Raw genomic sequence first — 15,747 nt, 5'->3', positions numbered from 1 at the left:
AACGTTTAAAATAAAATTCTGTGAGGTATCGGGTCTTATAATTTATTTATTCTTCAGACTACCTGAAGTATTTATTTTATTGTTTATTAGATTTGTATTCAGAATGCCATCTTATTGAAGAAATGTTGAGTGTTACTTTGTTTACAAGTAGGGGTAAAGAGACTGGAAAGTAACTGTGGTTGCTACTTTGCTTGAGTAAATAATATTGGCAGCCAGTTACTTGACAGCGTTTTGCAGTAGAGTTCTGACTTTTCCCCCTGACCTGATTTCTCGAAGGTCCTTCCATAGGCATGCTATTGTGGTTGCCATGCTAGTCAACCTGGATATCTAGAAATAAGGGTCAACTTGTTATTTGACCTTTATTTCCCAATAGGCACAGAAGAGCTAAAATGAGACCCAGAAGGCATGCTGTTTCTTGTTAGGCTCAGCTCAGATCAAGATTGTACAATGAATGTTTCTTGTTTTGGACCAAATATCTCAAAGCAATCTCATTTCTCTATAGTTATACAAAGCAAAAAATAATCATAATCATAATAATCTGAATAATATTGCAAAACATATTCTTCAACCTTCCAATTTAATTTTTGATACCCATAGATTTCTCTATATTGGTGAGCTCTTTTCTCTCTTTCTTTATGTAAGTTGCTGCATTTGTATGTTAGTCACTCTGTAAATCACACTCCAAGAAACATATTTGCACTGCCTTTTTGGGATATTTAATTAATTTCATTGCTTCAGGGTGTACTATCCCCCTAAAAATTGTGCCTCAATGACCTTAACTTAAGACAAAATGCAATAAAAATGATTTTCTCATGAGACATAAAGATGAAAATTGTCTGTTTCATTGACTAAAAATATGTTTACATGCATAAAATGACATTGAGTTGTTTTGGGGGTTTTTTAGCCTGGTAGTTTAGTTTATTATTTTGATATACCACTATTCCTTAATCATATATGAAAACAGCATAACATTTAAAAATATATACATAGTTCCTTTATTTCTCTTTTTTCTTCCAGCTCAATCGGAACAAATGCTGGGAATCTAGTGCTAGAAGCCTTCAATTGCAGCCTCTCAGGAATTTTCCCCCATTTTGACAGACCTTCTCTTCCACTGTTCCTAGTCTGGTCATTACAACAACAGTTTAAAGGCTGGGCTCATTCCAGAACCACTACCTCATGGGCTCCAAATGTGACCACCAGTTGCCACCATTATTGATGATAATTGCACCCTTCATCCTCCTCTCCCCCCCCCCCCCCAATCTGTGAACATTGCTTCTATACCATCCTAACAGCAGCTGACCCGAGCCATAGAAGACCCAACCTAAGAATCAAACCAGGGACCCTCTACATGGCCAGTGGGCCAAACCAAAATGGTGTTCTGATCATATATGCATCCTCTGCTGCTGTAAAAAGACATGTGCTGTGTAACAGTGTGAATACTTTTACACTCTGGGAGAAGTGCACACATGGTCTCAGCACACATTCTTCTATCCGTTGAGGACAATAAGTGCATATACTTTTAGTTGGTGGGAAAAGAAGCATTCCCAGATGGAAGGGAGGGTCAGAGGAGTGAATCTATGTGTGTATATGTCTTTTTTTCCCCCCATCATTTGTGACAAGCCCTTATACTAGTATATTAATATTTTTTTTAAGTCTTGTTGAAATCTTAAAAAAGGGTAGAGCTGATATGACATCATGGTTGTATTTGTTCAGGATATCACAGTGTTTTCTATGAAGTGATTTCGAAATCAGTTGGGTGGGGGCTGGGTGGGTGTAGAACGGGATTTGTGAAGACTGCAGAAAATTCAGAAAATCCAGAGTGCAGACTGAAGAAGTGAGAACTGTACTGTGATATGAACATTTTTGCTTTCAGTTTGCATCATTGTACATAAGAGGAAACCTTCAGACATAGTCTCCTTTCTCAAGACTCAGTCTCCACAAAACTGACTCTCCATCAGCCTTCAAGACACAAAAGCATCAATGTTACATAGTGAAACAGCTTTACTTTTGAAGAAATGCTGCATTTAAAACCACAAATTACATTTTTAATGAAAGTACGTACAAGCAGCATCTCCTGTAATGTAATATTGATGGTGCAGCATAGCAGGCTAACATAAGACTGCACCAGAAAGCTTTTTAGGATATTTTGCAATATATATCTATATAGATATATCTATATAGATATATATATATAGATAAATGATTTATTTGTAATAAAATATTTTATATCCTGCACTTGCTCAATGCTCAGTGACAGTGCTGAGTACTATCATGCAGAGAAGCTGGGTTTTATTGCTAAAGTAGAATTCTATTTTGCTGTGGAGGCAGCACTCAAAGCCCCTGGATGAGGGCAAGGAAATCCTAGTCATCACTAAACAGGGAGATCTGGTGATCAGACTGAGGGCCAACAGTTGCAACTTCCTGGAAGGAGGCTTGCTGCATGGTTACCAGCTGAGCACTGTTGCTGCCATCGCTGGACTAAGCGAATTGAGAGGAGCCATAAAATAGGGGACAGATTCCCAGGTAGTTGTAAGTGAAGACTCAGGGCACCAGTTCCCAGTTCTGGTTCCAACTTATGGTAAAAAAAATCCCCAAACTTTCTATCGCCCTAGAGCATCCCCTAAGAACAGCAGAGCCCTCAATACTATCCTCCAGACACAACCATTGAAAGGAAAACTGTGTGAGTTTGCAGAAATGGAGGGAGGAAGGGTCAGGGAGGTGCTCACAGGGGCAGCTCAAGGCAACCCTCTGCCTGAGGTGAGGAACAAGATGACCCCCGGCCCCCAATGACACCCCAAGGGCAAATCCTCTCCCCCTCCCAGACTGGCATGGATTAGCAATGATGGGCACACTTTCTCTCTACTCCCGACCTCAGCACTCACTCCATTCACCTCCTCATCACTCCAGCGCGGGTCTTATAAATACAGAAATACACATTCTCTAGATATAGAAATGCTGCATCTACAGAATAAACACCTTTTTTAATTTTCTCTTATTTTTGTATCCCTGGATCACACATCACTAGCATAAGTGAACCAAAATACCTCCGACACAAATTTAAAATTTTGTCTAACTAACCAAGAAACAGAACACACCCTTAGACTATGCATTATCTTGGCCTGAAATTAACTGTCTCTGGCAACTTGGTTATAAGACATTACAAGAAAAACTTCTAAGGGCCCTATATGAAATACAGCCCTGGCCAGTTTTAGCCACCCAGGAAACCCAATTTTTAAATTGTTTGACAGCACTTCATCAAGAAAAGTTATCCATCTAAATGGCTAGCCGGATCTATTTAAAGCCATACTAGAATTTAGCCGCATAAGTCGTGGGCCATCCAGGGGTGGGCAGGAGGTGTTATGGGGCGAGCCAGAGTTAGCCGCATAAGTTATGCAGTTAATTCCAATATTCGGAGTACTTACTTAACCAATGCAGCTAACTGTGGTCAAGCCATAGGACTGTCCTAAAGTTAGCCGTATATACTTATCTGGCTAACTTTAAGATAGCTGGGTATACTCAGCGGTGTGGTTGCGCCACTGAATATCCCATTAAGTTAGCTGGATAGCTATATCGAGAATAAATATTTCAAAACAACTGATGAATAGAACATCCAATAACTTAAAAATGTTATAAATTTCCCAAAACATCAATACAATTTTTCAAAACAGCAGAAACATCAAACACCCAATTATTAAAACTATAATGATTTAAAAATCTCTCCAAACTTGGGATGTTTTCATTTCCAGTCACCCTCAGATTGTTGTAGATTGGAGGAGGGGCGAGGGATGCACAAACTTTATCCTCTCTGAAAAATATATGTTCAATCTCTCACACACTCCTTCTCATACATACGCCCATACTCACGCACACTTCCTCTCTCTCACATACACAGGCTCTGTCTTACTCATACATATACTCATGTGTGTGACATATATGTGTGATACAGGCTCTTACATACACACATGTACTTATACATGTTCATTCTTTCACACACACACAGGATGTCTCTCTCTTGCACACACATAAGCACAAGGTTCTTGCGCGTGCACACACACACACACACATGCTCACACTCTCAGGGCTTCCACATATCTTTGGGCTTCATTGGGATGGGGTCTGCTACAGCCTTGCTGGGCTTCTCTTTGGGCCACAGCAGAATAGGTGATGCTGGTGATGCCCAGGGCAACCGCTCAGCGAGTCCTACTCAAAAACCACTCACTCACCAGTCACTGTCACCCACTCCCCCCAAACCAGTCTCTCTCTCACCAGTCACTAACGTTCCTCCCCCCCCCCAGGTCAGTCTCACTCTCTTGCTCTCAGTCACCGTCACCCCCTTCTCCCCAACCAGTCTCTCTTGCATTAGTCACTGTCACCCCTCCTTCCAGACCAGTCTCTCTCTCACCAATCACTGACATTCCTCTCCATACCAGCCTCTCTCTCGCTCTCACAATCACTGTCACCCCTCCCCCTAGATCAGTCTGTCTCTGGCTCTCAGTCACTGTCACCCCTTCCACCAGACCAGTCTGCCTTTCACCAGTCACTGTCATTCCTCCCCATATCAGTCTCTCTCTCGCTCTCACCAATCACTGTCACCCTCTTCCCCACAGATCAGTCTCTCTGCCAGTCACCCCTCCCCCATACCAGTCACTGTTATGCTCTCCCCCTAGATCAGCCTCTCTCTCCTCTCTCCAGTCACTGTGTCACTCCCTGCCCCCAGACCAGTCTCTCTTTCCTCTCTCTTCAATAATTTGTCACTCAAGCCCTCCCCCTTCAGACCATTGTCTTTCTCTCTCTTTCACTCTCTCTTTCATCTCCAGGAGCAGGGAGTGGCTGGAGCTCCGTTTGGCCGAATTCAAGAGACTCCAGTGGGAGTTTGTCACTGGCTCAACGACCTGCTTTTACCAGGTCTCCTGCTCTGCTCCCTTCCCCGGTCCCTGTGTCCTGCCAGCCTGCAGTGCTGCCAGCCCCTGCCGCTAATCGCCTCTCCCATCCGGTCCCACTCCCAAGGCCCCACCTCCTTCTCTGAGACCAGGAGGCATCGGCAATCTGTGCTCTACTGCTCTTCCTTTCCCTCAAGCCCCTGCCGAGCCGCTGAGTAACAGCAGAAACTTTGGAGCCTAACCTGAGCTGCCCACCAACTTTTTAAGATAATAATGGCTTGCTTAGCTTTTTATCCCTTGGGGCAAGCACTCTGCACAAACAGCAAGTTGCACCGCAACTTCAATAAGGTGAAATCAGCAAGGGGAGCAGAGCAGTCGTATTTTTGCCGCCTTCGTCTCTTGTGCTGTAGCGCTTCACTGACTGAGCCTGCCTGCAGTTGTAGTGACGTGGGACATTAGCTCTCTGTTTTTAGATGTCTTGATATGTGCTCGGGAAACCGGTTCATGGGAGGCACTGAGGCAGATGCTGCAGGGGAATTTTCGGGGGGGGGGGGAGGTGCATTTTTTTGCCACCTTAAAATTCTGCCTCCCGAAGCAGCTGCCTCATCATAGAACCGTCCTGGGTGGTCAAAGGAAGGGGAAGCAGGATGAGGGAGAGAAAAAGGTGTCAGAAGTGAGATTGAGGAAAAAGAAAGGAGGGGAAGTAGTGGAAGAAAGTGTGAGATGAGGAAAAAAGAGACAGCGGGGAGAAGGTTTAGAGAATCTAGAGGCGAATATGTGCAGGCAAATATTGTGATGGCATAATCTGTCAGAAGCTGTCATATCACAATCTGTCAGAATCTGTCAGAAGCATGACCCCCAAAGCTAAGAGGGAGCGATTAACTGACAGGGAGAGTCGGGTGGGCTCTAACTAGAGCAAGACTATACTGGCCAACTCAAGTGCTGGTGGCTGGTAGGACTTGGACAGGAGACAGGAAACACAAGGCACACACTAGGGCCTTGAAAATGTCCACAGAAGCAAGGCAAGACCACTGAAAGAGGACCGGATATACAAAGCAAACCAGTGCCAAATAGGAGTGAAAATGTAAGGTCTACATAGGACCACAGTGTAAGACCAAACTCCGGCAAGGCATAGACTATGAACCTGTGTTCAGACAGGAACAATATGGCTGCCAGCATGAAATGAGCCTTAAAATTAGGAGGGCTGGATAGATAGTCCAAGGAGTTCACTGAGGCTTTCTGCTGGAAGGAAGCAGAGACCTCACATGTAAGAAGAAAAGGAACAATGTTATTTTATTATTAGTAGCCAACTACAGCTGTGTTATTTAAGGCAAGAGTGATAAAGTGACTTATTCAAGATCACAGAGAATTGATGTCAGAGCCAGGATAGAGCTGGGGTACTACAGAGAGATAAAATCATTTGGCCCAAGAGCTTGCCGTTTTTACTCGGAAAGTCACAGAAACCTATTACAAGACTGAGTTAATTAATATGGGAAGAACATTTGAATTGAAAATGAAAAACTAATTATTGATGCCGATCACTAAGACATCCTGCAATCTGCAACCACGTAAGCAAGGTTGACAGAAAAATTGCTGAAGGAGCAGTTTTCCTGTCTACACAGCTGCTGGGAGTGAAAGAGCAAGAGTGGGACCCATGGCTAGCTCTGGAAGCAGAGAAAAAGAACATTACACAACAGTGTAAGCTACACAGGACAGTCATGGCCGGCTTATTGATGCGGAGACTCTCTTAATAGATGCTGAGAAGCACAAAGCATGTATCCTTTTTTTCATGTGATCAGAAGCCACGTCAGAACAGATGTCTAGTGGGACTCACACTGAAATTATTGTGTGTGTAAATGTATTCATTAGCCAGATACCACTTTCTTTTTCTTTTTTTTTAACTATGCTAGATGGGATGGAATGTTACACATACTTCTATTTTTCACCTGTTCTGGAATAAAACCTATCTGATTTATGATGGTATTATCATGGTCTTATTTTAATTCCTAATAGCCATGAAAGGAAAAAAAACAAATAAACTCATGCATATTCCAAGTTCTAAACCTCAGCCTAGCAGGATCTCTCAAGGGCTGTAGGACACCCAGCAGGAGCCCTGAGATAAGGTGGTTGGTGCTTGCTTTAAAGTGTGCAGAAGAGAAGCTGACAGCTGCAGGAGGCTTGAGTGGGCTGCAATACTATTTCAAACAAAACCCTCTCCCTCACTCCCACCCCATAAAACCTCTATGACCAATAAACTGCTCTTCTCACTTCTCTGCCTCAAGTACAGATTTAGGGCCTGGTTTTCTAAGCTTCTTTTACATAGACACAAAATGGGGGGGGGGGGGGGGGGGGAAATAAAGCCTTGTGAATCCAGCCCTTAGACTGTAAGCCCTCTGGGGACAGGGAAATATGTAACTCGCCTTGAGCTATCAACGGGAAAGCGTGAGCTAAGCTCAAATAAATTAAATAAATACATAATCTCCACTCTGTTTTTACTAGAACTTCTGCACTATTATTCAGTCCCTGAAAACCTTCCTGTAGCAATAAAGGGACAGAATACAGGGAAATATTATTAGAATAATTTACAATTCATCATGAATAATAAATGATGAGAATACTTCGCTGTTTACAAACTTCTCCTTTGTAGAGAGCAGTACTTGGCACGGTTCCTTTTTGATTAAGCTTCCTGTCCACATGAGCTGAAATACAAATATTTCATGAAGAATGTCTCACCCCTACTCAGTCTCTCTCTCTCTCTCTTTTCTTCTCTCTCCTTCCCTCTTCCCGTCTCTCCTTCTTGGGGCACATGATGAAGGCATTCAAATACCTAAAAAAATGTGGTAATAATACTGTGCAAAAGGCAAGTGTTTGTAATGGCAAAGAAATTGTACAAGAAGAATAGGTTGTGATAGAAAAGCGGAGTGAGCTAGATTGAGGAGCAGAATAAGGAAATGTGCATGCATGGATGCTGCATGAAACCAGGACACCTGCACCATGCCAGTCCGCCAGGATACCTGGGAGGGAGGCAATGCATGGCTCATACGTAGTGGCCATGTGGGTTGCCTTTCTGGTTGGATCTGCCAGGTCCTGGGGTCCCTTGCACTGCCTAGAGATCCACATAAGTCCTTCTGGCCACCCCTTCCTCCCTGGATCAGGGGCCACAGCCTCATTAGTTAAGGATCTGGGGGGGGGGGGGGGGGAGGGTGAAGGTGGAGAATTGCGGGATGAGGATAAGAAGCATGGGTGGCAGCTGGCCTGGCCTCTTCCTCCTGGGTCTGAAATAGTGAGGCTGAGCAATGAACTCACCCTTCCACCCACTTTCTTACTGCAATCTGGATGGGTGCAGTTAGGTGATAGTAGTAATAATTAGACAATCTATTGCATTCCTTCCTCAAATATGTTGCTTATCTTCATGTTCTGATTCGATATAGATTGCTATTTCTGTGTTATCAGTGTCACAGCTGGGTGGGTACCCAATCCTGTGGAGGGGGGTGGGGGGAAGATCTAAAATATGGCTCCCATCAAAACAGCCAGGGTTGTCTGATGCCTTGGCACTAGGCTCTAGTGTGGCATCAAGGTTCATAAGAACATAAGAAATTGCCGTGCTGGGTCAGACCAAGGGTCCATCAAGCCCAGCATCCTGTTTCCAACAGAGGCCAAAACCAGGCCACAAGAACCTGGCAATTACCCAAACACTAAGAAGATCCCATGCTACTGATGCAATTAATAGCAGTGGCTATTCCCTAAGTAAACTTGATTAATAGCCATTAATGGACTTCTCCTCCAAGAACTTATCCAAACCTTTTTTGAACCCAGCTACACTAACTGCACTAACCACATCCTCTGGCAACAAATTCCTACTTCATCTGTGTCTTAGGCCCAGAAGGCTGGCAGTCCTGCTTGTATGGGGCAGGCAGCCAGAAGGCCTGGACCTACTCTCCTGGAGGGCTGGAAGTTCTGATTGCAGTGGGTGGGCTATCCAGGAAAACTGGACCTATCATATGATATATATATATATATATATATATATATATATATGTAGTTATACAGAAAGTGGGCTTGGATACATAGACTAGAATCCTTTGTCAGGTTCTTGAATAAAACTGTGGCCTTTATTTTATCCACTCAAAATAACTGTCGCTGGGAGTTTATTGAGTGTTTGGTCAATGTGTATGGGACCCGGACTTGTCACAGTTACCATGGTTAATATTTGCGGTGAATACATGGCACAGCCTCTTTATGCAGGTGGAGGGAGGTAAAATCATTATCATAATTCAAGAAGGTCTGGGATAAGTCCAGAGGATCCTAGAGTTGGGGGAATCTTAGAGTGAGGATAAGGATTGAAATTGAGTATTGTGTACAGTATTGCATCAGGAAGAGAAAATGGGCAGACTGGATGGGCTTTGTGTTTCTTTGCTTAACCTCCTGAGCTGGTGATAATTCCCTGTACTTGTTGCATTCAGCAGTTCATGGGCTAACCCTGAGAACTACTACCCTCCCCTCTTGGGCCGGACCCTGGTCAAAGCTTGCAGGCCTGGCATGACCGGGTGTGGATACCGTGCGTTGGCACGGGGCAGCACACCCAGGGGAGGCAGTGAGCCGACAGCAGCATGAGAGGCCGTGTGGCTGCCGGCAGCTGAAGAAGGAGAGAGGTGCAAGCGGTCGGTGCTCAAGCCACTGATGGCCATCAGAGAGGCCTGTCTCTTTTTGCATGTGTGCACACACCTGCGCACGCACTCAGCTTCTGCTCTCCCCCCTCCCCCAATCAGGAAGGCCCGCGAAAGAAAGACAGCACGGGGGGGGGGGGGGGGGGGGGGGGGCAGGAAAAGGATGTTCAGCACGATGGCTTGCCTAGGGCAGCTGAGCCCCTCACATCTGCCCTGAATGGAGGAGAGCAGCACAGAAATTGTTTGCATGGGGCAGCACAATTGCTAGCACTGGCCCTGACAGTTTGCCTCGTGGCAGGATGCCGCCAACTCCATGCTGTTGTGCCTCCCCTAGGTAAGTGCAAGGCCAACGCTGCCCAATTTAAAAATCCTGGGTGGGGAAAGGTCCCATGGCACTCTCTAATGACATCATGCAGCTAGGCCTATAAAAAGCCCTCCAGACCTCCACTTCCTTGCCTCGGCAACAGGTCTACCTTCTTTCCAATAGTGCGGGTCGCTCCTTGGTTCCTCGTCTTCAGTTCCTGTGATCCTTGTCTTTGTTCTTTAGTTCTTCAGCTTCAGCTCTTCATCTTCAGTTCTTCAGCATGTCTCTGCCTCCCTTGGTGCCTGCCTGTTCTTCTCCATGCCTTCCTGCCCTGCCCATCCATCCCACCTTTCTCTTTGGACAGATACTCAATACTGACCACAGATTGACTCCTGGATACTCTTGATCACTGCCTACATAAGAACATAAGATAAGCCATACTGGGTCAGACCAAGGGTCCATCAAGCCCAGTATCCTGTTTCCAACAGTGGCCAATCCAAGTCACAAGTACCTGGCAAGTACCCAAGCATTAAATAAATCTCAAGCTACTATTGCTTATTAATTAATAGCAGTTTATGGATTTTTCCTCTAGGAACTTATCCAAACCTTTTTTAAACCCAGTTAAACTAACTGCCATAACCACATCCACTGGCAATGAATTCCAGAGCTTAACTATGCACTGAGTGAAAAAGAATGTTCTTCAATTTGTTTTAAATGAGCTACTTGCTAACTTCATGGAGTGCCCCCTAATCCTATCTATTATAAATAACCAATTTACATTAACTTGTGTAGACTTCTATCATATCCCCCTCAGTCATCTCTTCTCAAAACTGAACAGCTCTAACTTCCTTAGCCTTTCCTCATAGGGCAGCCACTCCATGTCCCTTATCATTTGGTTGCCCTTCTCTATATTTTCTCCAGTGCAACTATATCTTTTTTGAGATGCGGTTACCAGAATTGCACACAGTATTCAAGATGTAGTCTTACCACGGAGCAATACAGAGGCAATGTGACATCCATCATTTTATTTGCCATTCCCTTCCTAATAATTCCTAACATTCTGTTTGCTTTTTTGATTGCCACAGCACACTGAGCTGACAATTTCAATGTATTATCCACTATGACACCTAGATCTCTTTCCTGGGTGGTAACTCCTAAGACAGAACCTAACATAGTGTAACTACTGAAAGGGTTATTATTGCCTATATGCATCACTTTGCTCTTGTCCACATTAAATTGATTCAGTTCTTAATGATATGGAATTTACAGACAAGCAAAAAATAAAAAAAAACAAAGGATTGGATCACTTGGTGTTTTCACATGATACGTTAAAAAAATGTATGGATGGAGGAGGTCCGTTTATGATCATTCACTGCTGTACACTCTAATTCTCCCATCTTACTTTTTAGGCTTCTGGCATTAGCATACAAACATTTCAATATGTGTTTTTTTTGTTTGTATTAACATTCTGCTTTTCAGTTGACAGGGATAAATTGGAATCTTTTAGCTCAGGTGAGTTTTTAATTATAGGCACTTGGACTACTTTTCTTATTATTGGAACCTCTCTGTTGGGATGCTCTAACTCTAATGCTTCATTAGTATCCTTCAAAGATACCTCCCTCCAAACCATGCACTGCTGAGCAACTGTCTGCTTTCCCCTTTGATTTCGTTTAAAAGCTGCTCTATCTCCTTTTTAAAAGTTAGTGCCAGCAGCCTGGTTCCGCCCTGGTTAAGGTGGAGTCCATCCCTTCGGTAAAGACTCCCCCTTACAAAACAAAATCCCTTTTCCTTGCACCATTATCTCATCCTCGCATTGAGACTCCAGAGCTCTGCCAGCCTCTGAGGACCTGTGCCTGGAAAAGGGAGCATTTCAGAGAATGCTACCCTGGAGGTCCTCCATTTCAGCTTTCTACCTAAGAGCCTAAATTTGGTTTCCAGAACCTTCCTCCTACATTTTCCTATGTCATTGGTGCCCACATGTATCACGACAGCCGGCTCCTCCCTAACACTGTCTAAAATTCTATCTAGATGATGCGTGAGGTCTGTTACCTTCGCACAGGTAGGCATGTTACCAGGCGATCCTCACGCCCACCAGCCACCCAGCTATATACATTCCTAATAATAAAATCACCAACTATGATGACTTCCCTAACCCTTCCCTGCTGGACAGTAGTTTGGGAGACACATCCTCATTGCGAGAGGACAATGCACCACCTGGAATGCAGGACCTTGCTATAGGATCATTTCCTGCTGCAACAGGTTGATGCTCTCCAGTCATGAGACCTTCCTCGTCCAGGGCTGCCAGACTGGCTACTAAGTCCCTGAAGATCTCATCTATATACCTCTGTGTCTGCTTCAGCTCCTCCAGGTCTGCCACTCTAGCCTCCAGAGATCAGACTTGTTCTCTGAGAGTCAGGAGTTCTTTGCATTGGATGCACACGTACAATTTCTCACCAGCGGGTAAAAAATCATACATGTGACACTTGATGCAAAAGATTGGGAGGCTCCCCTCTTGCTGCTGGACTGCTGCCTTCATCTTAAGTTTATTCAGTTCCTAGATAATTTTTGGTTGCTCTGGGAGTAGGAATGCATAGAATTAGGGCCCTTTAAATGTATTAGTGTATTCACTTTGGGGCGGATTTTCAAAAGGTTACGCGCATCGCCGGGCCTATTTTCAAAAGGCCCGGCGATGCGCGTAAAGCACCGAGACGCATGTAAGTCCTGGGGCTTGCAAAAAGAGGTAGGGAGGGGGTGGGGCGGGGTCAGAGGCTCCCGGCACAGCGGCCATTTGCTGCTGTGCCGGGGATCGCGCTCCGGCAGTCGGCCGGCGCGCACAACTTACTTCAGCCCCAAGGCTGAAGTAAGTTTAAAACAAAAGAAAAAAGAAAAAGATAGGGGGGAAAGGGCGGTGGAGGTAGGGGAAGGGAAGGTGGGGTGGGGGGTAGGGAACGGGGGAAGGCAGCGTGGCTCGGCGCGCACATGTTATAAAATCGTGTGTCCATGTGTGAGGCCGGGTAGTGCACGCACATGGACGCGCTCGCGCAAGTTTTAAAATCTACCCCTATATATCTGGTAGTGACCTACAAGGAAATGATTAAAATCTTGATAAGGTGTGGGGAATTTCTGAATTTAAGTTAAAAGGCTGATTAATTTAATTATTTTTTTTTAGTGTGAAAGTGTCACCTGCCTAGAAATTAAAGGATGAGGTAGTGGTGGGTGGGGGAGGAGTGGGAAGGTTGGGGAATAGAAACACACAAACTTCAGTCTTTTGCTGCCTTTCTGTTTAATACTAAACATACAAACTTCTGGTTTTTGCCTGCCTTACTGACTACCTATTTAATACAAAACACACAAACTCCTGGCTTTTGCCTGCCTTCTGACTAGCTATTTAATACAGATACACAAACACACTTAATAATATATCCCAATATTTTACTTCTCCCCAATACTTTTACGTTTTTAAAATTTCCCCAAGCAGTACTTACCGATTCTTTTCTGCCACCAGCGGGGTGATCCTCTCCTCTCAGTGCTCCCACTGGATTGCCACGAACCTCTGCCTGCCATCACACAAGCCTCATATGCCCACTCCGACCCAGCTACCTCAATGGACCCCATTGTCATCAGCAGATGCCTCACCTAAGACCTGCCAGCCCCGGCACCCACAGGCTCAACCCAAGGGGGAACTCGGGCTGGTAAAGGCGAAGCTGCAGTTGGGCCTCTGTCTTCTCCAGGTCCACCTGCTGATGGAGGGGACTTGCAGGGCTCCTCCCTGCAGACTGCATCAACCCTGCCTTGGCCCAAGGGTCCACGAGCACAACAGTACTGCCTTTCCCCTGGATCCTTCTACAAGGATTGAATAACACCTTCCAAGGATTTTCTTTAGCTTCGTGGCCCGGAATGGATGATATTATTCCCACAGAAAAAAACTGAATGTGAACTGAAAAGCTGCCCTAAGTGGAGGGTCCTTGGGTGCAATTACCTAATCCCTCGATAATGTGCCACTTCCATGCTTTGTATTTTCAGAAGGAAAGAAAGAAACAGAACGTATGAGGATCTCTCTAGCAGGGCTGAGCTGAGAGCATGGAATGGGTTTCAGGGCTCCAGGGGAGGGCGGGGGGGGGGGGGGGGTCCTTTAATGCTTCAGAGAGAGGCTGAGCTGAGGATTAGATCTCTGGAAATGAAAAATACTGATACCAAGCTCCCAATCTAATAAGTGTGAGAAACAAGCTCCTGTTGTATACTAACTGAGGATCTGTATCTGTGTATCCTAGAAAAGAGGAGATACAGGAATATGATAGAACCATTCAGGTACCTGAAAGATATTATTAACACACAAGAGCAGGGGTCCCCAAACCTGTCCTGGAGGGCCACCAGCCAGTCGGGTTTTTGGGATATCCTCAATGAATGTGCATGAGAGAAAATTTGCATGCACTGCCTCCATAACATGTACATTTTCTCTCATGCATATTCATTGAGGATATCCCAAAAACCCGACTGGCTGGTGGCCCTCCAGGACAGGTTTGGGGACCACTGGGGTAGACTCTGGAGGAACATCAGGAAAAAAATGTTTCCACAGAAAGGGGAGGTGGACACATGGAATGCCCTCCCAGGATGAGTGGTGGAGGCTGAAATGGTAATAGATTTCAAGAAGGCATAGGATAGGATTTCTATGATCAGGGAAGAGTGATGACATGGTTAGGTTTTGGAAGATATTTTTATTTTGGTGCTGATTTTAAGATTTTGTTGCTGATATTATATAATCATAATAGGCAAAGCAGATCTTTCATTGCAAAAAGTGAGGAGAGAGTAAAAGCATGACCTAGTGGCTGATGTTGAAAGTGCCCATCAAGAACTCTATCTATCTATTTATTTATTTATTTATCTACTGGATTTAGGAATCATCTATCAAACATTCCTCAGCGATGAACACGTTTACATGGTTTATGGTTTATTAGTTGTATATACCGTCACATCAGCAGAGCCTTCACAATGGTTTACAGTCAAATAAAGTGGGGAAATACAATAAATGCAATAAATAGTAATAACAGCTAAAATACTATCAGAGAAAAAGAGTGCAGTAGTTTATAATTTAGCTGTTAAAAATAATTACTAAAATCTAGACAGACATTCATAATCATATAAAATCACTAACATTATGTTACAATTGGTGGCTTGTGGGATGGCCCTGTAAGCCACCCAACTCACCCCCAATGCCGTCAGATCTCTTCCACGGCTGGGATGCCGCTCGGTACCACAATGGCTGCTCCACACTGCTCTCTTGCTGCCTGACTCCCGGCTCCTCCTAGGTGCGAGTGTGCACTAAGTTCCTGCACTTAAAGGAGCTGAGGTGGGAAATCACTGCAGTGCCCTTTGATGACATCAGAGGCCTCCTCTTATTTAAGACTGGCCTGGGCCCTCCATCAATGCCTCAGCAACAGTTCCCCTGGTGTGCTTCGAGCCTCAGTGTGTGTTGCTTTGCTCTGTGTGCCTCTCCTGATCCCGAGTTCCTGTCTGTTTCTCAGTTCCTGTATACTGGTGCTACTGCCTTCCTATCTTGTTTCTCTGTTCTCATCTGCCTTGCCTTGCCCTCTGCTTGCCTCTCCCTTGCTCCCGTGTTCTGCTGTATCTTTGTGGTGGCCTCTGTCCTTGTCTTGTCTGCCCCTTGGCTTGCCTTCTCAGATTCTGACCTCTGCCTAGACTTAGACCATCCTTGATTGCTGCCTGGACCTGATCTTCTGCCTTGGACTCAACCTTGCCTTGTCTGCTGCCTGCCCTGACCTCTGGCTTTCCTTCTCTTGTCCATTGTCTGCTGCCTGCCCTGACCCTCACCTGGCCTTAGATTCTCGCTCCCCTGACCACCCTAGGGTACCCACCTAAGTCATGCCAGCATCCAGAA

This window comes from Rhinatrema bivittatum, chromosome 4 (genome assembly GCF_901001135.1).
Source record: "Rhinatrema bivittatum chromosome 4, aRhiBiv1.1, whole genome shotgun sequence".
Classification (NCBI taxonomy): domain Eukaryota; kingdom Metazoa; phylum Chordata; class Amphibia; order Gymnophiona; family Rhinatrematidae; genus Rhinatrema; species Rhinatrema bivittatum.
Note: the sequence above shows the minus strand (reverse complement) of the source record.